The sequence below is a fragment of the Mustelus asterias genome, chromosome 4, assembly GCF_964213995.1.
Source record: "Mustelus asterias chromosome 4, sMusAst1.hap1.1, whole genome shotgun sequence".
Classification (NCBI taxonomy): Eukaryota; Metazoa; Chordata; class Chondrichthyes; order Carcharhiniformes; family Triakidae; genus Mustelus; species Mustelus asterias.
In genome coordinates this window covers 42421826-42445983 of record NC_135804.1, presented here as the reverse complement: position 1 = coordinate 42445983, position 24158 = coordinate 42421826, and the positions used below count along the sequence as shown (strand labels likewise).

Here is a 24158-nt window from a genome sequence, read left to right as displayed (position 1 = left end):
CAATCTGCCTATTCTGAACAGCCCCCAAGGTCACTCCACACATGCACACATGCTAACACCCTCACCAAAATGTTGTCCAGCACAGTTTGCACCAACAATTGACACACATGTTGCAGATACCATTTTGGCATCCAAATAGCACTTGTGTTGCCAAATGTCCAACTGCTAACCTTTTGGCTAAGATTAAGTGTCAGATCAAGCCCAAGATGAGATGCAATGCCTTATCTTGCCAGTTCTGACGAAGGGTCATCCAGATGCGAAGCATTAGCTCTATTCTCTCTCCAGAGATGCTGTCAGACCTGCTGAGGTTTTCCAGCATTTTCTGTTTTTGGTTCAGATTTCAACATCCGCAATGTTTTGCTTTTATTCTGTCAGATTGGACCTTGTTTGTCTCTCATGTGGGAACCATGAATTGGATTCAATTTGAATTTGGTTTCTGGAGCAAGCAAGGAATGGATTTGGTTCTGCCTGGTCCGCTTTGTAACTTTAAGAATGAAGTTAAAAAAAATTGAAAAAAACATCCAGCTGCTAAGGAGTCGGATTTTGTCACCTTAAATCTCAAATCACAGAAAATACGTTATTTACAGACATCCAATATTTTCTATCAAATAAACGTTCTTGGTAAATCATCAGGCAAAAATTCAATAATACTAAATTTAGCTGAAAATTAGTGTAATGAATAACAATCTTACAAACTGCACATGCTATGCTTTCAAAGTTATACCCACCTTGCAATTTCCTAAGTAAAGACAGAAAGAAACAGCACAGAACATTGATTATTTGGTCATATTCAAACAGGAGGCAGTTTCGGACTATTCAAATATCGTTCTGAAACTTTAAACTGCAATGCTCTGCTAACAGTTAAGGATCAGTTGAAAACAGTTAAAATTTACACTGCTGACTCAATGGAGATTTATTGCCCATTAATTATTTGCACATGCCTTTATCGGGTCAGTCCACAGAATTCTTCCATGCAAACTCAAGAGAACTGACTGTTGCATTGGCTGCCTGCCATTGTGAGGTTCAAGCAAGATATATAACTAACCAGTTTATCTTATTGTCACCATCATGTTGTCCTGCTTTGAGTCTCAGTTTCTTGATGCTTATTTTCAGATTATAAAAAGGTAAAACGACTTACAATATGCATTCAACTGAATTCAAACCATCTCGTGGACATAATCCATTTTATTTTGTGTCTGTTCTAGTATCAAACACTAAAAAAAAGTAGGCTCTGACTGTGGGATTGCTTGATCCCTCAGCAGCTGGTTTAGTACGCTGCACAGTTTCAATTAAAAAAACTTAAATCTTGAGGTGAAGCCAGAGGTAGGAAAATATCATTATGAGAGAGACTTGAGATACCGGGACCATTTTTCCGAGAGCAAAGAAGGCTAAGAGGAGATTTAATATTGTTTTTTTAAATATAATTGCTAAACAGGCAAAGAGGAAAACACCATTTCCTCTGGGATATCAGTGACAAGGGGGTCATCAGTTTAAAATTGATGCTTGTGAAGATACTCCTTGTACACCTATGACTGTGCGGCCAAATTACCCTCCAATTCGATTTTCAAGTTTGCTGACGACACCACCGTAGTGGGTCGGATCTCAAAAAATGACGAGACAGAGTACAGGAATGAGATAGAGAATCTGGTGAACTGGTGTGGCAACAATAATCTCTCCCTCATTGTCAACAAAACGAAGGAGATTGTCATCGACTTCAGGAAGCATAAAGGAGAACATGCCCCTATCTACATCAATGGGGAAGAATTGGAAAGGGTTGAGAGTTCAGGTTTTTAGGTGTCCAGATCGCCAACAACCTGACCTGGTCCCCCCATGCCGACACTATAGTTAAGAAAGCCCACCAACGCCTCTACTTTCTCAGAAGACTAAGGAAATTTGGCATGTCAGCTACGACTCTCACCAACTTTTACAGATGCACCATAGAAAGCATTCTTTCTGGCTGTATCACAGCTTGGTATGGCTCCTGCTCTGCCCAAGACCGCAAGAAACTACAAAAGGTCGTGAATGTAGCCCAATCCATCACGCAAACCAGCCTCCCATCCATTGACTCTGTCTACACTTCCCGATGCCTTGGCAAAGCAGCCAGCATAATTAAGGATCCCACGCACCCCGGACATTCTCTCTTCCACCTTCTTCCTTCGGGAAAAAGATACAAAAGTCTGAGGTCACGTACCAACTGACTCAAGAACAGCTTCTTCCCTGCTGCTGTCAGACTTTTGAATGGACTTACCTTGCATTAAGTCCAGGTTGCATGGGGTTCTTGATTATGCTGGCAGCTTTTCCAAGGCAGCGGGAAGTGTAGACAGTGTCAATGGATGGGAGACTGGTTTGATTTAATTTTTATTTTTTTTTTTTATTAGTGCCACAAGTAGGCTTACATTAACACTGCAATGAAGTTACTGTGAAAATACCCTAGTCGTCACACTTCAGCAGTTGTTCGGGTACACCAAGGGAGAATTTATCATGGCCAATCCACCTAACCAGCATGTTTTCTCGGACTTGGGAGGAAACTAGAGCACCCAGAAGAAACCCACGCAGACACAGGGAGAACGTGCAAACTCCACACAGACAGTGACCCAAGCCAGGAATCGAACCTGGGTCCCTGGCGTTGTGAGGCAGCAGTGCAATGTATTTGCCCTTTCTTTCTTCTTAAGGCTTCTTGACAATGGTGGGGGGGTCCAGAACTAGGAGTCATAGTTTGAGGATAAGAAGTAAACCTTTTAGAACTGAGGTTAGGAGAAATTTCTTCACCCAGAGTGTGGTGAATGTGTGGAATTCACGACCACAGAAGGTAGTTAAGGCAAAAACGTTGTGTGATTTTAAGAAGAAATTAGATATAGCTCTTGGGGCTAAAGGGATCAAGGGATATGGGGGGGGAAGGGGGATCAGGATATTGAATTTGATGATCAGCTATGATCAAAATGAATGGCAAAGCAGGCTCGAAGGGCTGAATGGCCGACTCCTGCTTCTAGTTTCTAGTTGGTTGACATACTCATGAAAGGCTGTGCAAGAGATACACTAGTTCAATTGCACCTGTAACATGGCTTTTATTTAACTGCTCCCTCTTTTTGGTTCAAAGCTGAATCACTAAGCTGAAAACCCCTTTTTCAGTTTGCATTTGAAACTGTGATTGAATGTATGAAAGATGCAAGTTTAAATATTATGCTATTTTCACATTGTGCTACTATTTGAAAATTCCACCCATCTTTGATCAATGTTTTTCTCTTCAGAAATTATATTTTCTAATTTACTGTAAAATGCAGTACTCATCATATAGCTGTATAAGAACATAAGAACTAGGAGCAGGAGTGGGCCATCTGGCCCCTCGGGCCCGCTCCACCATTCAATAAGATCATGGCTGATCTTTTCGTGGAACTCAGCTCTGCTGGCCCGCCAGCTCACCATAACCTTTAATTTCTTTACTGTTCAAAAATTTATCTATCCTTGCCTTAAAAACATTCAATGAGGTAGCCTCAACTGCTTCACTGGGCAGAGAATTCCACAGATTCACAACCCTTTGTGTGAAGAAGTTCCTCCTCAAGTCAGTCCTAAATCTGCTCCCCCTTATTGAGGCCATGCCCCCTAGTTCTAGTTTCACCTGCCAGTGGAAACAATTTCCCTGCTTCTATCTTATCTATTCCCTTCATAATCTTATATGTTTCTATCAGATCTCTCCTTATTCTTCTGAATTCCAATCAGTATAGCCCCAGTCTACTCAATCTCTCTCCCTCTCAACTCTGGAATCAACCTACTGAATCTCTTCTGTACTCCCTCCGGTGCCATTATATCCTTTCTCAAGTAAGGAGACTAAAACTGTACACAGTACTCCAGGTGTGGCCTCACCAGCACCTTATACAGCTGCAACATAACCTCCCTGTTTTTAAACTCCATCCCTCTAGCAATGAAGGACAAAATTCCATTTGCCTTCTTAATTACCTGCTGCACCTGCAAACCAACTTCTTGTGATTCTTGCACAAGGACACCCAGGTCCCTCTGCACAGCAGCATGTTGCAATTTTTTATCATTTAAATAACAGTCCATTTTGCTGTTATTCCTACCAAAATAGATGACCTCACATTTACCAACATTGCACTCCGCCTTCTAGACCCTTGCCCACTCACTTAGACTATCTATATCCCTTTGCAGACTTTCAGCGTCCTCTGCACACTTTGCTTTGCCACTCATCTCAGTGTCATCTGCGAATTTTGACACACTACACTCGGTCCCCAACACCAAATCATCTATGTAAATCGTAAACAATTGCGGTCCCAACACTGATCCCTGAGGCACACCACTAGCCACTGATCGCCAACCAGAAAAATATCCATTCTTTGCCTTCTGTTAGTTAACCAATCCTCTATCCATGCTAATACATTACCCGCCCAGGTTCACCTGGCAGGCTGTCTACATGGCATAGTCCCCACCTACTGCTGGTAGGGCCTCAATTGTCCTCCAGCGAGAAGGATGTCCCCAAGCTCTTAAGCGAGGGAAGTCAAAAAGTCAATGAGATCTCCACCCCACACTATTATACAGCCCCTGCTGCTTCCCAACCCGACTCCAGAGCGAGCAATAAATTCAGTCCAATATGGAAAATAGTCTGACCTGATTGTCTAGAGAACTTGTCCTCTTTTCTACTCTGCAATTTAGAATGAAGACCTTCCATCATACAATGTAGCTCTGCAGCTGATACCTTTGCACTCGAGCTTTTTAAGTGCTTCATGAAATATTACCATCAGGTTATGCAGGAAGTTAACGTAACAAAGAAGCTCCTGACCATCCCCATTGAATTCTTCCCATATAAATCTTTACACATTCTTCATGCTCTTGCAAGACAAAAAAATGCTTTTAACAGTCCTGCATTGCAGGACTCACTGGACTGCAAGCAGAAGGAACTGCCAACTTGTTGGCAGGTGATGTAGATGGTTCTTTATATTCAGTTTCTACAAAATCAAAAATGAACTGAGAGATTCTGTCTTTGTAATGGAGGAAGAATCTTGTTATACACTTTATTGATAATAAGACAAGACACAAATCTTGCATGCAGTTTTTTTATGAATTACATAGCATTTACATCCAACCTGAACCATTTTCTTGTTCAGTAGTTGCAGCTTTTGGAAAACCAACTTATGGGGTGGAGTTCTCCCAAAAAAATTCTAAGTGTCAAATTTGCCTGAAGACTGGAGTAATTCACGCTGTTTTTTTCAGTGGGAGTTCGGAGAAGAATCTCCCACACTCCGTGCACTGCAGAGGCCACCAGCATGAATATCATTAAATTTCAGGGGACGGCGTCTATCCTCGCTGGGGAGGCTAAAATCAGAGCGCTGAGTGGGCTACTGCGCGTGCGCCGATCTGTCAGTGCTGAGATCGGAGCATGTGCAGTGGCCTCCTAATTGCTATCCAGCTCGATCGATAGCCAGCCCTGCGACCCCTGCATCGCTAGCTCTCCGCCCCCCCACGGCCCGATTGCTGGCCTCCTGACTTTTCCCGGGCCTATCCCTGATGCCCCCCTCCCAGCCCTCCATGATCTCCAGCTACCCCTCCACTAACCGCCCCCCCCCACCCCCTCCGATCCCCCCTCCCACCGCAGTCCCGGCCATCCTCCCCTCCGCAGTGCCGACCCCCCCAGAGGGCCGACCGTGCCCCCCACCCACCGGCTGACAACCCCCCCCCCGCCCGCCACCCCCCCTCCCCCCCACCCTCCCACCTAGCCCACCCCGATCATTAGCTTTTCTGTTTCCTGATCCCTAGTAAGAAGTTTAACAACACCAGGTTAAAGTCCAACAGGTTTATTTGGTAGCAAAAGCCACACAAGCTTTCGGAGCCCCAAGCCCCTTCTTCAGGTGAGTGGGAATTCTGTTCACAAACAGGGCATATAAAGACACAAGCTCAATTTACATGAATAATGGTTGGAATGCGAATACTTACAGCTAATCAAGTCTCTAAGATACAAACAATGTGAGTGGAGAGAGCATCAAGACAGGCTAAAGAGATGTGTATTGTCTCCAGACAGGACAGCCAGTGAGACTCTGCAGGTCCAGGCAAGCTGTGGGGATTACAAATAGTGTGATATGAACCCAATATCCCGGTTGAGGCCGTCCATTTCATTCATGTAAATTGAGTTTGTGTCTTTATATGCCCTGTTTGTGAACAGAATTCCCACTCACCTGAAGAAGGGGCTTGGGGCTCCGAAAGCTTGTCTGGCTTTTGCTACCAAATAAACCTGTTGGACGTTAACCTGGTGTTGTTAAACTTCTTACTGTGTTTACCCCAGTCCACATCCTGATCCCTATACAGAGTGGCAGCGGGACCCCCCCACCCCCACAGATCGTCCCCAGAGACCCCGCCCTCCCTCAGGCCCTGCCCCCTATTAGGCCCTGCTGCCTTGGCACTACCTAATGCCCGACAGGCAGTGCCAAGGTGTCCCCTGGGCATTGGTACTTTGCCCCTTGGGCAGTACCAGGGGGCACAGGCTGGCACACCCTCTCGCTACCCGACCCTCTGGATGGCCCCGATTGCCCCCCCCCCTTCACTCAGTGGGGTTGGGCCGCCAACTCCCCAAAAGTGGGGAGCTACTGTAATTCCTGCTGGAGTGTAATACTCTGGCGGGGTGGGAGATGCTAGTGGGCATGGAGACTTCAGTCCCGGGCCCGCTAATCGTATTGAAATCATATTCAAATGACCATTTAAATGGTCTTTGTGCCACCCCCGCCGATTTCCGGTGTGGAGCAGACACTGTCAGAAATCCGGTGCTGGGAGACGCAAGCGGGATGCGAATGCTCGCGCGAACGCTGCAAATGGGCCGACGCAACAATCTCCCGGCCCGCTGCATGAAAAAAATTAGTGCAGTGAGATGGGAGAATCGTGGCCATGGATCTCAAAATGACAAAGGTAATATCACCTACACAGAAAGATGTACAATTTACCCTAAGGCTATTCTCTTCCAAAATGTTTGTCAAGTCTGTATCAATGGCATCCTTTCTTTCATCACTATCATAAGAATCAATTAAGCCAGGTTTAATCCCTCCTGTCTTAAAAAAAAATCAAACAGCTACTGAGAAAAACTTTGATTTCACTTATTTGAGGCATTTGTTCCAAATTAGAAAAAATGCTGACTGAAAATCATTAACTAAAAGTTCCTGTGATTTCAGAGCTAAAACATCCTCGATCCTGCTCTTGTGTGTCAACAAGACATACTTTTGCAATTTCAGTACCTGGTAGAACATTTATAACCTGCTTATTACCACAGAACTGGCTTAAGTAACTTAAAAGATGAATCATGCCATGGTAAACCGATCCTATTTCTGCCTGTGTCATGAGATTTTCCTGAGGTGTGTCCTTGATTGTAAAAAAAGATGCAGCATCAAGTGCTTATTCTTGATTTTTTAATCAATTCTTTGTCTTGTGCATTCTGCATGCATGGCCACGGCTCTTCAACCTTCACATTTAATGGAAAAGTATTGATGACACAAGGCACGTTCAGCCATGAATTCATTGATTTTACAAAGCCAATTTCTAAACCCTGGATTATGTTTATACCAGTCGTCACTGTGAAGTACAGCAGCACTTTTTAAATAAAAACGGTTTCTTCCTGAGCTATGAGGTTGTGAAGGGTCACCACCAACATTCTCCACCGAAAATTAGAGCTATTGTTCATGAACTGCATTTAGACTTGGTTACAATGATAAAAAGAATATCACTGCCTCTACCGTAGAATTGCCATTAGCACGAGGGCAATGAACGCACAGTTGCATCAAAGGAATAGAAGACTTTTTCTCCTGGGTTCCTTAACTTGCTTGCAGCTTTATTCTAGAGATTAATCTTAACTTTGTGGGTGGCTAACACAGACAAAATTAATGTGACTAGACAAAAGCAGAAAGTAATCGTTCTGTACTGTATTGTTACGGCAGAATCACTGAATTGTTACAGCACAGAAGGAGGCCATTTGGCCCATCGTGTCTGCACTGGCTCTTCAAACGAGCATCATGACTTAGTACCATTCCCCTGCATTTTCCTCGTACCTGTGCACATTTTTTCTATTCAAATAATCATCTAGTGCCCTCTTGAATGCCTCAATTGAATCTGTCTGTACCACACTTCCAGACCCAAACTACTTGTTATGCGAAAAGGTTTTTTTCCCACATCATATGTTTCTTTTTCAAATTTTATGAGCAGGAACCTTTTCTTCCTATTTACTCTGCCCAGCCCCCTCATGAGTTTGAACATCTCTATCAAATCTCCTCTCAGCCTTCTGGTCTCCAAGGTGAACAGTCCCAACATCTCCGATCTATCCTCATAACTTAAGTTTCTCATCCCTGGAACTGTTCTAGTAAACCTCTTCTGCATTCACATCCTTCCTATAGCATAATGCCAGAACTGTACACAATATTCCAGCTGAGATCTAACTAGAGTCTTGCATCAGTTCAGCATAACTTCCTTGCTCTTGTACACCATGCCCCTATTAATAAAGCCCAATATACTTTATACTATATTAACTGCTGTCTCCATCTGTCCCAGCACCTTCAATGATCTATGTACAAATACACCCAGGTCCCTCTGCTCCAACATCCCTTTAAGATTTTTACCCCCTATTTTATATTGTCTCTCTATGTTCTTCCTACCAAAATGCATCACCTCACACTTCTCCACACTGAACTTCATCTGCCATTTATCTGCCCACTCCACCAACTTGTCTATGTCCTTTTGAAGTTCTACACTGTCCTCTTTACAGTTTCCAGTGCTTCCAAGTTTTGTGTCATCCACAAACGTTTAAATTGTTCCCTGAGCGACAAGATTTAGGTAATTAATATATATCAGGAAAAGCAAGGATCCTAATACCAACCCCTGTGAACACCAGCACAAACCTTCCTCCAGGCCGAAAAATATCCATTGACCATTATTCCCTGCTTCCTATTATTAAGCCAATTTTGTATTCACATTGCTTTCCCTTCTATTCCATTTGATATAGTTGTTTCACAAGTCTGTTGTGTGACACTATATTGAATGTCTTTTGAAAATCCATGTACACATCAAACAGCATTACCCTCATGACCCTTTCTGTTACCTCCTAAAAAAAACTCCAGCAAGTTAGTTAAACATGATTTGCCCTTTAGAAAAAGACATGCTGATTCTTCCTAATCAACCCAACTTTTTCCATGTGACTAATAATTCTATCCCAAATAATTGTTCCTAGTAGCTTGCCCACTACTGATGTCAAAGTGACTGGCCTGAAATTGCTTGGGCTATCCTTACTATCTTTTTTGAACAAGGGCGTAATATTTACAATTCTCCTGTCCTCTGGCACCTCCCCTGAGCCTGAAGACTGAAAAATTATGGGCAGCACCCCTGCAATTTCCATTCTTATTTCCTTCAATATCCTCATGTCATCCAGTCCTGGTGCCTTATCAACTTTCAGTACGACAGCTATCCAAAACTTCCATTATGAAGCCTTCTAGAGTTTCCCTATCTGTCTCCATGTCCTGCACGGCATCTACCTCTTTCGTAAAGACAGATGCAAAATATTCATTTAATACCTCAGCCATGCTCCTGCCTCCATGTACAAATTCCCTTTTAGGTCCCTAATTAGCCCTACTTCTCCTTTTAGCACTATTTTACTATTTACATGCCAATAGAAGACTTTAGGATTCCCCTTTATGTCGGCTGCCAGTCTTTTCTCACAATCCCTCTTCATTTCTCTGATGTGCTTTTTTACCTCCCCACTGAACCTTTTGTATTCCTCTTGGCTCTTGAATGTATTTTCTATCTGACACCTGTCATAAGCACACTTTTTCTTCCATGTCTTAATTTCTATCTTCTTTTTCATCCAGGGAGTTCTGGATTTGTTTGCCCCTACTTTTCCCTTTTAAGGGAATATACCTTGTCCAGACCATTTCTTTTTTGAAGGTAGTCCATTGTTCAGCAACAGTTTTTCCCATTAGCCTTCCATTCTAGTCTAACTGGCCTAGCTCTGTTCTTGCCTCACTGAAGTCAGTTATTCCCCAGTTAACTATTCTTACTATGGATTGCCTATTGTCATAGAGTCATAGATGTTTACAGCATGGAAACAGGGGTTAAAAAAGGAACAGCATGAATAAGTTGGGCCAAAGAGCCTAAGCTAGTCCCAATTGCCCGCATTTGGCCCATATCCCTCTATACCCATCTTACCCATGTAACTGTCTAAACGCTTTTTAAAAGACAAAATTGTACCCGTCTCTACTACTACCTCTGGCAGCTTGTTCCAGACACTCACCACCCACTGTGTGAAAGAATTGCCTCTCTGGACCCTTTTGTATCTCTCCCCTCTCACCTTAAACCTATGCCCTCTAGTTTTAGACTCCCCTACCTTTGGGAAAGGTTATTGACTATCTAGCTGATCCATGCCATTCATTATTTTATAGACCTCTATAAGATCACCCCTAAGCCTCCTACGCTCCAGAGGAAAAAAGTTCCAATCTATCCAGCCTCTCCTTATAACTCAAACCATCAAGTCCCGGTAGCATCCTAGTAAATCTTTTCTGCACTCTTTCTAGTTTAATAATATCCTTTTCTACTATCATCCTATACCTTACGATACAATGATTGATCACTGTGTCCTAAATGTTCCTTGCTGACACTTGATCTATTTGGCCCACCTCATTTTCAAGAACCAGGTCCAACAGTGTATCCTTTCTTGTTAGACTGGTTATATACTGTTGCAGAAAATTCTCCTAAAGACACTATTGGAACTTTTGCCCCTCTCTGCCCTTTACACTACCACTGTCCCAGTCTACATTTGGGTAATCAAATTTCCCCATTATAACTACACAAAGAACAAAGAACAGTACAGCACAGGAAACAGGCCCTTTGGCCCTCCAAGCCTGTGCTGCTCATTGGTCCAACTAGACCATTTGTTTGTATCCCAAACGCTATAATGTTTGCATCTCTCTGTAATTTCCCTGTAGATTTGTTCGTCTACATCTTTCTCACTGGTTGATGATCTGTAGCAATGTTGTTGCACCCTTTTTGTTCCTTAGCTCCAGTCAAATTGATTCTGTCCTTGAATCCTCTGGGACATCCTTTTTTTCAGCACTGCAATGCTCTTCCTAACCAGTACCACCCCCTCTCATTTTCTATCTTTTCTGAGCACCTTGTACCTCACAAATATTTAACACTCAATCCTGTCCTTCCTTGAGCCAAGTCTCTGTTATTGCCGCAACAAAAACAGAAAATGCTGGAAAATCTCAGCAGGTTTGACAGCATCTGTGGAGAGAGAATACATACAATGTTTTGAGTCAAGATGACTGGACGCAGGGATGTTTCCTCTGGCTGGAGGGCCTAGAACGAGAGGTCACTGTCTCAGGATACGGGGTAGGACTGAGATGAAGAGAAACTTCTTCACTCAGAGGGTGGTGAACCTTTGGAATTTGCTACCATAGAAGGCTGTGGAAGCCAAGTCATTGGATATATTTATTATGGAAACAGATAGATTTCTAGACTCAAAGGCATCAAGGATATGGTGAGAGCATTGGCATGGTATTGAGATGGAGGAACAGCCATGATCATATTGTATGGTGGAGCAGGCTCGAAGGGCCGAATGACCTCCTTTTTCTATGTTTCTGCGTGATAATGGAGAAAGGGGATGTTACAGAGATGGAAATAAGCAGTCCTTGTCACGGAGAAGTCAAAGAGATCAGTGGCAATAGTATAAGATTTGTGACAGGCACTCAACACAATGATTTTGATCTTGCCAATGTTAAGCCTGAGGGAATTGCAGGTCATCCAAGACTGAATGTCAGACAGAAAATGTCATAACAACGGAAATGTGGCAATGATAAGCAGCTGCTGCACCATATAAAAAACATTAGCCCTGCTCTCAATCTAAATCAACAAATTCGCAAAAAGTGTTGGTCATTTCTGAAGAAGCTTTCCTCCCATATTGCCAACAGGCAGATCTCGGGATACAACCCTCTGATATCAGCAGACTCCTGTCGAAACCGGGATGGTCAGGAACCTTACCCCAGTCTCAACTCTTCTAGTGACGACTGCATGGTGGAGATGAAGTGATAATGCAAGTTCACTTCTCCACTTTTAAGCAAAATTTGCGAGTGCACCTGCAAATTCCCCCTCTGTCCATCCAAATAATAACCACTGCGTGTACCATGTGTGAGGGATTTCAGTGTGAATATAATTTAAATGATGTGAATATAATGGGATTATTTAGTTCATTTAAAATAGCTGTTCCGGAATTCTGCTTTTTCGGGGCAGAACAGGGTCATGATCAGCGTAAAAAAGTTACCACAAGAGCTGCAGTTATTTTGCCCTTTGACAATGAGTTCAAAGTTCAATTAGCCAAATCTATCAACACTGCCAATGAAGACAAGAGCAAGGAAATCTGGCCCAGAAATGAAGCGCAGGCCAGGAAAATAAAGATTATTTTAAAAGTACAATGTTCCCAAACGATGTGGAAACATATGTTTGGAGCCCTGCCCCATTGAGGACGCAAGTTCAGATGTGTCCAAGACAAAATAAAAACATTGGGTGCTGCCAATTTGACCAGTTGATAAGTGCGAAAAGACAAGGAAAGGCCCAGTTTTTTTTTGCCCAATCTGTTTTGAATTAACAGACTTGAGTTGGAATGTAGTAGGGCAATTAGACCAATGCAGTGTCCTAGTGCAAAGGAAGACTCATGTCAAGCATAGGTGCTGCTTCTGATCACTAACCTGCTGAAAAATGCATGCAGGATTGAATTTTATTGCATACAGGCTGAACTCATTTCCTGAACACCATATGTTTGGCCCTTTGTATATTAAGAGGAACGTATTCAGTTTTAAGGTTCAAAAACTGGGCATCCATAGAATCCCTACAGTGCAGAAAGAGGCCATCTGGCCCATCGAGTCTGCAATGACTCTCTGAAAGAGCATTCCACCCAGCTCCTCCCCTCTGCCCTATCCCCGTAGCCCTGCACTTTTATCAATCCACCTAAAGTGCACATTTTTGGACCGTTGGAGAAAAACTGGAGGACCCGGAGGAAATTCACACAGACAGTCACGCAAGGCCAGAATCAAACCCGGGTATCTGGCACTGTGAGGTAACAGTGCTAACCACTGTACCACTGTACTGCCCCATAGGTTGCATTAGTAACAAACCACTTTATACTACACGCCACTGTTTTAGGTTTCCATGGTCCTGGAGACATTTTAAAAATTCTCTCCGTTCCACTTCTGAAGGTGGTAACTCATGCTAGGATACGATTCCCAAGGCAGTAGCAGTTCTTCATTCCTTCTCCTTTCTTTTGGCTGATGTAGATTAGAGCAAGAATCATAATTGTACGTTCAGTGGTTACGGAGTCGAAGAACATATAGCTATGATGTTTCTATCATATCTATAAATCACGTATTGAGTCGCTATATGTTCCATAGTCTTTTCAGGGTGAACACAGTCGCACATGGGAGAGTTTTCATTTTCTTGTTCTGAGTCAAGTATCTACACCTTCCATGGTCTGTGCACATGCAGTTCACAGAAGATCGAAGTGAGAGCTATTATGCCATGATTACAGAGTTATACATTTTACAAGTTCCAGTTTACTGACATATACACAGACTTTGTTCGACAACACAACTAATTACCATAGTAGTTACCCCACAGGGAGACGAGGGCCTCGTGGTATTATCACTAGAATATTAATCCAGAAACTCAGGGAACCCGGGTTCGAATCCCACCACTGCAGATGGTGGGATTTGAATTCAATTAAAAAGTCTGGAAATAAGAATCTACTGACGATCATGATCATTGTCGATTGTCGGAAAAAATCATTTGATTCACTAATGTCCTTTTTTCGGGAAGGAAATCTGCCGTCCTTAACTGGTCTGGTCTACATGTGACTCCAGAGACACAGCAATGTGGTTGACTCTCAACTGCCCTCGGGCAACTAAGGATGGGCAATAAATGCTGGCCAGCCAGTGACACTCATGTCCCACGAATAAAAGCTCACAACTCTCCGCACAAGTAAATATAGTATGGGAGAATGTAAATGCATTGGAGATGGTTCAGAGGAAGTTTACTAGATTGATACCTGGAATGAGCAGGTTGTCTTCTGAGGATAGGTTGGACAAGCTGGGCTTGTTTCCACTGGAGTTTAGAAGAGTGAAGGGTGACTTGATTGAAGTATGTAAGGTCCTGAGTGGTCTTAATAAGATGGGCATAGAAAGGATGTTTTCTGTTGTGGGTGAGTCCAGAGCAAGGGGACATGGTTTTAAAATTAGGGGTTGTCTTTTTAGGACAGAGATTAAGAGAACTTTCTTTCAGAGGGTTGTTCAACTTTGGAATTCTATGCTGCAGAAGGCAGTGGAAGCAGGGCCACTGCTTATTTTTGAGACGGAGGTAGATTTATTTGCCTGCCTAACAAAAATCTAAGGTTATGGATGGTAGGTGAGAATGTAGAACTTGAAACACAAACTCTCAAAACCTGGATCAGGGACTGAATGGTCTATTTTTGTTCCTATTTCATATGTTCATATTCATAACTTATCATGTAAGCCACAGGCCATATTTTAATAGTAGGCACAAGCTGTTTTTATGAGACAATTCAACATCAGCCTGGGTGCATTATTTTCATTGGAAGATGCATTATATGGGAACTATGTTAGCAAGCACAGTGGGTGGGATTTTATGGCCTTGCTTGTCCCAAAAAAGTAAAATCCCACCCGAGGTCAACTGATCTTTCCATTCTCCGCCCCTCGCCTGCTCCGATTCCCGTGGCGGGCAGGATGGTAAAATTCCAGACAATGAGTTTCTTCTCACATTAAGCAATATTTTGAGACCAGCTTGTAGAGCAAAATAATTGTTTTTTTAAAATGAGCGCTAAATTTTCACAAGCATCTCCTGATCTTTTGGCACAACTGAGATGGAAGAAAGTAAGAAGGCCTTGAGAAGAAACAGAAGAGTCTAAAAATATTTCATCAGAGCTATTGACAATATTACCAGTGGAAATTTGAAAGTGTAATCTTGCTTTCTTGTTACACACAGAGGTATATTTGTAGTGACTACTGAGTATGACTTCATTCAACAGCGGTGGCAAACTACCAGGATAATGCTTCCTGCTACACACCACTTATATTGATGTAGTTTCAGACTGTGGTGTTGTGAATCAGATTACACCTGAGAGGAATCTCTAGAATGGTCTGTTCTCCAGTGCCACAGTCAATAGGTTTATTACATAGAAACATAGAAAATAGAGCCTAGAGTAAAATAAAAATGCCAGGCAAGATGTTGGAATGCTCCTCTTGCAGGATGTGGGAGATCCAGTATCCCTGACGACAACACCTGCAAAAGATGCATCCAGCTGCAGCTGCTAGCAAAGCGTGTTAGGGAACTGGAGAAGGAGCTTGATGACCTCCATCTAATTCGGGAGAATGAGAAATATATAGACAGTAGCTTTAGGGAGGTAGTTACACCGAAGCAGCAGAGCACAGGAAATTAGGTTACTGTAAGGAGAGGAAATGGAAATGTGAAAGGACAGGTAGAGCAGGGTTCCCCTGTGGCCATACCCCTCCACAACAGGTATACTAAATTGGATGCTGTTGTGGGAGATGCTTTACCTGGGACAAGCTGCAACAGCTGGAACTCTGATACTGAGTCTGGTTCTACAGCGCAAAAGGGTGAGAGGAAGAAGAGGAGAGCAGTAGTGATAGGGGACTCAATGGTCAGAGGTACGGACAGGAGGTTCTGTGGTCGGGACAGAGACTCTCGCATGGTTTGTTGCCTCCCAGGTGCCAAGGTCAGGGATGTCTCTGGTCGCGTGCACAGCGTTCTAAAGTGGGATGGTGATCAGCCAGATGTTGTGGTACTCATCGGTACAAATGACGTAGGTAGGAAGAGGTCCTAAAGAGTGAGTACGAAGAGCTTGGGAGGAAGTTAAAAAACAGGACCCCGAGGGTAGTAATCTCAGGATTGCTACCTGTACCACGTGCCAGTGAGGGTAGGAGTAGGATGCTTGGGCGGATGAACATGTGGCTGAGGAACTGGTGTAGGGGGCAGGGTTTCCGATTCTTGGATTATTGGGACCTCTTCTGGGGCAGGTGGGACCTGTACAAGAGAGATGGGTTACACCTAAACTACAAGGGGACCAATATACTTGCAGGGAGGTTTGCTAGTGTTATTGGGGAGCGTTTAAACTAGATTTGCAGGGAGATGGGAACCAGAGTGCCAGAGCAGATAGTGGAGCAGGGGTAAAAAGACAGGTTAGTTCAAGCAAAATCACAAATGGAAGGGTTGAGTGTGGTGGAAATAACCTTTTGAGGTGTGTCTATTTCAATGCCAGGAATATTGTGGGGAAGGCAGACGAGCTGAAGGCATGGATAGACACATGGATATATGACATTATAGCCATTAGTGAAACTTGGCTACAGGACGGGCAGGACTGGCAGCTCAATGTTCCAGGGTTCCAATGTTTCAGGCGGGATAGAGGCAGAGGGATAAAAGGTGGGGGGGTGGCATTGTTGGTCAGGGAAAATGTTACAGCGGTACTCAGGCAGGATAGATTAGGGAGCTTGTCTACAGAGGCCCTATGGATGGAGCTGAGAAATAGGAAAGGTATGACCACATTAATGGGTTGTATTATAGACCACCCAATAGTCAGCGAGAATTGGAGGAGCAAATCAGCAGAGAGATAGCTGACAACTGCAAGAAACACAAAGTTGTGATAGTAGGGGATTTTAATGTTCCACATATAGGTTGGGACTCGCATACTGTTAAAGGTTTAGACGGGGTAGAGTTTGTAAAATGTGTTCAGGAAAATTTTCTACATCAGTATATAGAGGTGCCAACTAGAGAGGATGCAATATTGGATCTCCTATTGGGAAATGAGTTAGGACAGGTGATGGATGTGAGTGTGAGGGAACACTTTGGATCCAGTGATCATAATGCCATTAGTTTCAACCTGATCATGGACAAGGATAGATCTGGTCCTCGGGTTGAAGTTCTGAACTGGAAAAAGGCCAAATTTGATGAAATGAGAAGGGATCTGGGAAGTGTGGATTGGCACAGGCTGTTCTCTGGTAAGGATGTAAATGGAAAGTGGGAGGCCTTCAAAGGAGAAATTTTGAGAGTGCAGAGTTTGTATGTTCCTGTCAGGATTAAAGGCAAAGTAAATAGGAATAAGGAACCTTGAGGGAAATTGTAACACTGATTAAGAGGAAGAGAGAGTTGTATGAAATGTACAGGCAGCAAGGAACAGATCAGATGCTTGAGGAGTATAAAAAGTGCAAGAAGCTACTTAAGAGGGAAATCAGGAGGGCTAAAAGAAGACATGAGGTTGCTTTGGCAGACAGAGTGAAGGAAAATCCAAAGAGCTTCTATAGGTATGTTAGCAGCAAAAGGATAGTAATGGATAAAATTGGTCCTCTTGAAGACCAGAGTGGTAGACTGTGTATGGAACCAAAAGAGATGGGGGAGATACTAAATGGTTTTTTTGCATCCGTATTTACTGAGGAAACGGGCATGGAGTTTACGGAAATAGGGCAAACAAGTAGGGAGGTCATGGAACCTTTACAGATTAAAGGGGAGGAGGTGCTTGCTGTCTTGAGGCAAATCAGAGTGGATAAATCCCCAGGACCGGACAGGGTATTCCCACGGACCTTGAGGGAAGCTAGTGTTGAACTTGCAGGGGCTCTGGCAGACACATTTAAAATGTCAGTATTCACGGGGGAGGTGCCGGATGATTGGAGGGTGGCTCATGTTGTTCCGTTGTTTAAAAAAGGTTCCAAAAGAAATCCGGGAAATTATAGGCCAGTAAGTTTGACGTCGGTGGTGGGCAAGTTATCGGAAGGTGTGATAAGGGATAGGATCTACAAATATTTGGAGAGACAGGGACTTATTAGGGAGAGTCAACATGGCTTTGTGCATGGTAGGTCATGTTTGACCAATCTAATAGAGTTTTTCGAGGAGGTTATCAGGAAAGTGGATGAAGGGAAGGCGATGGATGTTGTCTACCTGGATTTCAGCAAGGCCTTTGACAAGGTCCCTCATGGAAGGTTAGTTAGGAAGGTTCAGTCGTTGGGTATATATGGGGAGGTAGTAAATTGGATTAGACACTGGCTCAATGGAAGAAGCCAGAGAGTGGTTGTGGAGGATTGCTTCTCTGAGTGGAGACCTGTGACTAGTGGTGTGCCGCAGGGATCGGTGTTGGGTCCATTGTTGTTTGTCATCTATGTTAATGATCTGGATGATAATGTGGTAAGTTGGATCAGCAAATTTGCTGATGATACAAAGATTGGAAGTGTAGTGGACAATGAGGAAGGTTTTCAAAGCTTGCAGAGGGATTTGGACCAACTAGAAAAATGGGCTGAAAAATGGCAAATGGAATTTAACGCAGACAAGTGTGAGATATTGCACTTTGAAAGGACAAACCAAAGTAGAACGTACAGGGTAAATGGTAGGACTCTGAAGAGTGCAGTCGAACAGAGGGATCTGGGAATACAGGTACAGAATTCCCTAAAAGTGACATCACAGGTGGATAGGGTCGTAAAGAGTGCCTTTGGTACATTGGCCTTTATAAATCAGAGTATCGAATATAAAAGTTGGAGTTTTATGGTAAGGTTATATAAGGCATTGGTGAGGCCGAATTTAAAGTATTGTGTACAGTTTTGGTCACCTAGTTACAGGAAGGATGTAAATAAGGTTGAAAGAGTGCAGAGAAGGTTCACAAGGATGTTGCCGTGACTTGAGAAGCTGAGTTACAGAGAGAGATTGAATAGGTTGGGACTTTATTCCCTGGAGCGTAGAAGAATGAGGGGAGATTTGATAGAGGTGTATAAGATTTTGATGGGTATAGATAGAGTGAATGCAAGCAGGCTTTTTCCACTGAGGCAAGGGGAGAAAAAAACCAGAGGGCATGGGTTAAGGGTGAAAGGAGAAAAGTTTAAAGGGAATATTAGGGGGGGCTTCTTCACGCAGAGAGTGGTGGGAGTGTGGAATGAGCTGCCGGATAAAGTGGTAAATGCGGGGTCACTTTTAACATTTAAGAAAAACTTGGATGGGTTCATGGATGAGAGGGGTGTGGAGGGATATGGTCCAAGTGCAGGTCAGTGGGACTAGGCAAAAAATGGTTCGGCACAGCCAAGAAGGGCCAAAAGGCCTATTTCTGAGCTGTAATTTTCTATGGTTCTATGGTTCTAGTAGGTCATTCAGCTCTTCGAGCCTGCTCAGCCATTCATTTTGATCATGGTTGATCATCATATTCAATATCCTGATCCCCCCTTCCATCCATATCCCTTGATCCCTTTAGCCCCAAATGCTATATCTAATTTCTTCTTGAAATCACTCAACGTTTTGGCCTGAACTATATTCTGTGGTAGTGAATTCCACAGAATCTCGCTCTCTTCATCTCCATTCTAAAAGGTTTACTCCTTATCTTCAAACTATGAACCCTAGTTTTGAATCCCCCCCACCATAGGGTAGATTCAGAAAGAATGTTCCCAATCTAATCCTGGTATCATGGCCACATTAAATTTTCATCCTATTTATCAGCCAATTTGTGACAAATTACAGGCAAATGATAGAGAAAAATAGTGCAGGAAGGTTGGTGCCAAATCAATGCCTGTTTATCATTTTCTCAGCTCATAAGATTAAAATAATTAATGTGTTAATGTCCAAAGTTGAAATTCCCTACTCCTCCACAAGTGGCCCACCTGTAAAAATCAACATCGGTTTGCAAGATGGTGTACAGTGAAGCTGTGAGGGTTCCAGATGTACCCTGGGATCAGACAGGAAACTGGCTGGAGTCTATGAAATGGTGAGCACTCATTAGAGGAGTTATTTTGAAATGAGGGAAAGTACTGACTGGGGTACCTCAGGGACTATGACAGTTTCTAATTTACATAAGTGACTGCAATTCAGAAACTCAACATCAACTTGCATTTATCTAGCTCCTTTAATATAGATGAAATGTTGTTGGGTGCTTCGTAGAGTTGTAAGGAAAATATAGATGTTGAGCGACAGAAGGCAGTATTAGGAAGGGTGACCTAAATCTTGGCAAAAGCTGTAGTTTAAAGAATCGTATTAAAGGAGAAGAGGGAACTGGAGAAGTTTAAGGAAGGGTGGCTAAGATCAAGTGTAATATCGACATGCTGTACTTGGTTGAAGTCATAAGGTTACATTGTGGCTTCATTTGAAGCAATTTTTTAAAGCGACATCTTGGCCTTTTGGCTAAGCTGCAAATGAGACCTTGGAGGAGGTGCAATGCCTACTCCAATCAGCTTGGATCATATAGATCAAGCCCAAGACAAGAAGTGAGAGCCCCGTCTTGTCAGCTTGGATCTGGAATGTCTCACTTGATGAGACTTTGAATTGGACTTTGATTGGATTGAATTGGATGTATAAACAAAAAGAAAAATGGCCACTAACACCTTTTGGCTAAGATCAAGTGTAGTATCGATGTGCTGCATTTGTTTGAAGTCAGGAGGTTACACTGAGGCTTCATTTGAAGCAATTTTTTAAAGCGGCATCTCGGCCTTTTGGGTAAGATGCAAATGAGATCGAGCCTTGGAGGAGGTGCAATGCTTACTCCAATCAGCTTGGATCAGGTAGATCAAGCCCAAGACAGGAAGTGGTGAGTCTGTCTTGTCAGCTTGGATCTGGAATGTCTCACTTGCTGAGACTTTGAATTGGACTTTGATTGGATTGAATTGGATATATAAACAAAAAGAAATGGCCACTAATAGTAGGAGGAGGGGAGAGTGGTGCAGGGTACATAAAAGGCCAAAGTTAGGGAAGCAAAGTTCAAGGGGCATGGTTGGTTAAAGAAATAGGCACAGGGAAGTCCATAAAGGACATAAAACACAACGTTGTGAATTTTAAGTGTTAGGGTTTGGGGATTGGAAACTAAGGTACAGGTTGAGCAGGATTTGAGGTACAATAGAACATGGGAAGTAGAGTTTTGGACGAAGTGAAGTTTATGGAGAATGGAAGGTAGGCCAGAAAAGCAATGGAATTATTGGACTGATATTTTCTGAGAGAGTCGGAAATCTGACATCGGGATGATATGAGAGTCCCAATCTTATCCTCATCATCAAGGCACCCACTGGCTCAACTTTATGTGAGGTAGTTTCCTAATTAGCCACTCCAGTATTTGTCTTCCAATTAATGATGTAGGGTGGATTCCTGAGGCAACAAGCCCAATGAGAGGGCCTGCAGCACTGACCGGGCAACAGCCTTAGTGGGCACTACTGAGGCAGAAAGATGACAGGAAATCCCACCACAGGAATGATTTCGACCATGGCTGCCATCTTTTCATGCTTGTGTCTCATTCGTTGGCCAGTAAGAGGTGGGGCTGATAGTCCCTTGTCCTGCCACAAGGTGGCAGCCTCCAAATTCAGCTGGCCTCTGCAGTCAGCAAAGGGTTGGTCTGATACCAGGAAATTGCCAATAGGTTCTGAAAATGGCCACTGTGGGACCCTAATTGGCCTAATAGGTTGCCTGTCTCCATGGGGTAGGTTGACGATTCCTGTGGCAGTCTGCCCCTGAGCAACTGAACTGGCAGCAAGACTGTGTCGACAAGCTGGCCAATATGCAATTTTATGAATATCCTTGCTCCTCCACCTGTGAACCTGCCTCCACATCTCCGGCAAAATTCAACCCATATGACACCGGAGGTGGTTAAGACTTGAATGATTGATTTCAGCAGCAGTTAGCCCAAGTAATGCTGGAGGGAGGAGATGTTAGAGTGGTTGAAGTAGGCAGCATTTGTCATGGAGAAGTCGTAGAGATCAGTGGCAATAATACAAAAACTATGGCAAACACTGTAGCATTGATCTTACCAAATGTTAGACTGAATGTCAGATAGACAACTTAACAACACAGTGGCATTGGCGAGATGAGATAGGTGGTGTAGAGATAAATCTGGGTGCGAGCAGTGTATCTGCAGCAGCAGATTGCGGGTCTCCAATTGACACTGCACAGGGGCAGCCTACAGATCATAAAGAGGAATAGTCAAGGATAGACCTTGAAGGACTCCTGGGGTGAAAGTGTTGGCAGGAAGAGAAGCCATTGGTGGAGATGTTCTAGCCATGAACCAAGAAGTAAAAGTAGAAAATGAAACCAATCAACAGCAGTGTTGGTGAGCTGGACAATGGAGGAGAGGCATTGGATAAAGATCATGCGACAAATATGTTGAAAGCGTGCGAGGTTGAACTGGGATACTGCTCAAGAACTTAATAACATTGGAATATAATTTCTGAACCTGATTAGGTTATTTTGATACTGTGGCAGGGGTGGAAATCTGGTTGGAGAGATCCAAACAGGGAATTGCAGGAAGATGGCAAAGTACTGAAATGATAGAGATGATTTCAAATTAGATGTGGTGCTGGAAGTGAGCCGCAAGTTTTTAAAAATATAGAATGGTTGAACAATATATGCAAAAGCCAGAAAACAATGTAATGTCAGCAAATGGAAATTCTACACATAGAATGGGAAAATAGGTGACAACGTACTTTATGAATGCATACACACACACACACACACACCACACACACAGCACCCCCCCCCCCCGCCCCCCCACCCCCAGTCTGGGTAAACATCACTCCTCCACATATCTGTCAACTAGCAACAATTCACAAAATGGAAGTTCACTATGTACCCCCCTCCCCCACCTGCCACTTCATGCTGATTTATTCAGCCCACTCAAAGTACGACTCTTGATGGGAAGGTTGCAGGGTCTTTTGTCCTAGTAGACCTGTAGACTCTGAAAGCCAGGCCTGGCTTATGAAATGTAGATGACCCTTGTATAATTCCCTTTGAATTTGATCTCTGCAGAGATAATGAGGCAAAAGTCTCTATGATACTGCCCTGAAAAGTCCTTTGTTTAGGGTCACAGCCAGACAGAGCTGTTGTCATTTTAAAACGGCGTTGTTCAGTTTTTTTTACAACTTTAGAAATTAGACATGAAGTTATCTATATTTCGTAAAAATATAGTGTGAAGTCTTAGCCCTGTTACGGCACGAACTTCCTGGCCAGACTATGGGCGTGCAACCTGCTTCTTCCCTATCTCTTCATCCTTATCATCCTTTTCCTCCTCCTTCTCTTCCTCTGCCCCTTGAATGTATGTATAAGCACTTGGAAAGATCCGCTGGCATAAATTCAGGATGTGGAAATGCCGGCGTTGGACTGGGGTAAACACAGTAAGAAGTCTCACAACACCAGGTTAAAGTCCAACAGGTTTATTTGGTAGCAAAAGCCACGAGCTTTCGGAGCGCTTGCTGCCCCTTCGTCAGCTGAGTGGGAGTTCTATTCACAAACAGGGCATATAAAGACACAAACTCAATTTACAAAATAATGATTGGAATGCAAGTCTTTACAGGTAATCAAGTCTCAAAGGTACCCTTCTTACTATAAAGGTTCAGTCACAGAGAGCTTGGTGGCCACCAGCAGCACCATCCTCACCCTACTCTGATCTGCAGATATGGTTCCAAGTGGTGACACATTTCTGTGACCATCTCTTCGGTGAAACACAGTCGCTCTTGGCTTATGTGAATGTCGGAGAAGTGCCCCTGTCGACTCGAGGGTTGTGGGGGAGGGGGGGGGGGTACAATCTCTCGCTGACAGTCCTCTGCCTTCTTCCTCTGTTAGTAGCTTCTCCTTCTTGTTGCCTCTGCTCCATCTTCCTCTGACGCTGCAGCCCAAGGAGAATACAACTATAACCCAATGACAGGGAGGGATGGTATAATCAGAGGACTTTCAAGAAGGATACAACTCCTTCCAAATGTTCAAACCACTCCCCTTCTGACATAGGCAACTTCTCACATTTCTTCCAACAACACAGTGCTTCCACTAACTCCACAATAACAAGTAGATAACCAATAATACTTCATCTGCAAGTTGGATGGCGATGTTCTTAAATAGAGCTGTACGTGTTTGAGGTAAGAGTGCCAACAACAGTAAGGTCCAAAATGTCAGGCTGGGCATCAAATCAGTGTCAGCCAGTGACTAATGCACCCACATTGCATACTTCCAGCATAAGCCTGGAATACCCATGCTATAAACTTTGAAATATGGTGATCAGCATATACTACACTGGAAGTGATTAGAAATGGCCACCCCACCACCATTTTTTTACTTCAACTGGCTTCTCCTGTACCACCAAAACCACTCAAGCTATGGGGCCAGACTTTGCG

The 24158-nt window shown here is 43.5% G+C and overlaps 1 protein-coding gene across 1 annotated transcript in view; it reads right to left on the bottom strand.

Annotated features, from left to right (window-relative positions):
• Positions 1 to 24158, bottom strand: part of rbl2 (retinoblastoma-like 2 (p130)) — a 133005-nt gene that overhangs the window by 56828 nt on the left and 52019 nt on the right. The window lies entirely within an intron of this gene.